The following is a 1,827-nucleotide window of genomic DNA, read 5'->3' as shown; positions in this document are numbered from 1 at the left end:
TATGGATGTATATAAAAATATGAAGAGTACTACAGAAATAATCTAAAAATATTTAGAAAAATGTGGTAGGTTAGATATTTGTAGGGAATGTTCTAGACACTTGATTTGGACCATTGATTAGATTCAATCATAATTGTCCATTGAGAAGGTAGATGACTATAAATAGAAGTGAGAATTTGAGTTGGAGGTGTGTGAATTATTTGAAACAAACACTTGAGTAATAAAATATTCTTTCCATCTAAACTTCCTTTCTCTTATATTCTTAACTTTCTTGCTAAATATTGAGGGTTAAGCTAACTTGATCTTATCTCAAAAGGTTGAATAAGTACGAATTCTATACAGTAGCATTGAAATGTGTTCAAGGTCGTAACAACATGCTCTAGTAGTAAAATAATTGTGCATTATGGTGACATTTTTTTCGTGCGTATTTAGAAAAATAATTATTTTTATATATTTATTTGTATAAAAAGTCCAATTATATAATAGTTGTGAGAAGGTTAACTCTTGGATAATAATAATAATACGGTGGTTTATCTCACACACTTTAATTACATATTTCTGATTATCCACTATCATCTTTGATTATTGTAATCATGATCATCTTTCATTAATATATACTACTTGAGGCAATAAGTTGGATATGAGGAGCGAAAAAAGAAATGCGTGATGTGGTTTGTGTTGAAGACGACGTGCAAATGTGAACAAAGTAAAAAGTAAAAAAAATAACTACTCGTGATAGGAGCCATGCTAGCAGCGCCCAGGAGAGCTAGCACAGTGTGGGGGAACACAGCGCAGGGAAGGTATAGTGCTTCAACCAGACTGGCGAAGGACCCAAGAGTTTGGAATCGTGAGGAGTACGTGCGATTGGAGCGGGACTCGTTCAGTGTGTTCGTGGACAGATTACCATATGATATTTCGAAACGGGAGTTATTTGATCGATTCTCTTGGACGGGACGGATAAACGATATTTATCTTTCGAGGAAGATGAGGAATGGAGTCGTTTACCTGTTCGCGTTCATAAGGTACACTACGAAGGGAGGAGCTCTGAAAGCGATTGCGGAGATGAATCACATGCGAATTAGGGGATCGGAGATTTTTGTAGGTGAGGCTAAATATAGGAGAGACGAATCGAAGGGGCGGGGAGCTCCTGTTGAGGGGATGGCTGGGAGTCGGATTCAGACCGAGCCGCAGGGGGTCAATACTGACAAAGAGGTGCGTACTGGGGAATTGATGTCATCTGAGCAAAGAAGTCATGGGGTAGATCAGACACTCTTAGTTACTTCGCCCAATGCCCTCATAGAGGATCCACATGTGGTGGGCATGAAGAGACTGGAGGTATCTGCATCAATGAATAACTTGGAATGGCTGAATCGGAGCATTGTTGGGAGTACCACAAGAGTCATCAACGTTACATCTTTGAGTGAATCAGTCCGGAAGGTATGGCCTCAAGTTGTCAAAATATGTGACATGGGAAAATATAAGGCTTTGTTGATCTTTGAGAATGCCCGGAGTGCGGAGGAGGCGCTGGAATGCTCTGGAGATGGGATCCCGCAGATTTTTAGTCATGTCCGGCGCTGGAAGGAACAGGAACGCTGTGACAGGAGAAGGGTGTGGCTTACGTGTTATGGGGTTCCGTTACATGCTTGGACGGTAGATACATTCTGTGCTATTGGAGGCCAGTGGGGAGAAGTGATTGAGATAGATGCTGAAACACGCTCGGCCATGTCGTTTTGGGCGGGACGTGTGTTAATTGAAACGTGGAAGTTCGATACAATCTCTGAAAGCCTCCGTCTAACTGTTGGGTTGTGTGACTTTGAGATTCATGTT

The sequence above is a fragment of the Arachis ipaensis genome, chromosome B03 (assembly GCF_000816755.2).
Source record: "Arachis ipaensis cultivar K30076 chromosome B03, Araip1.1, whole genome shotgun sequence".
NCBI lineage: Eukaryota > Viridiplantae > Streptophyta > Magnoliopsida > Fabales > Fabaceae > Arachis > Arachis ipaensis.
Note: the sequence above shows the minus strand (reverse complement) of the source record.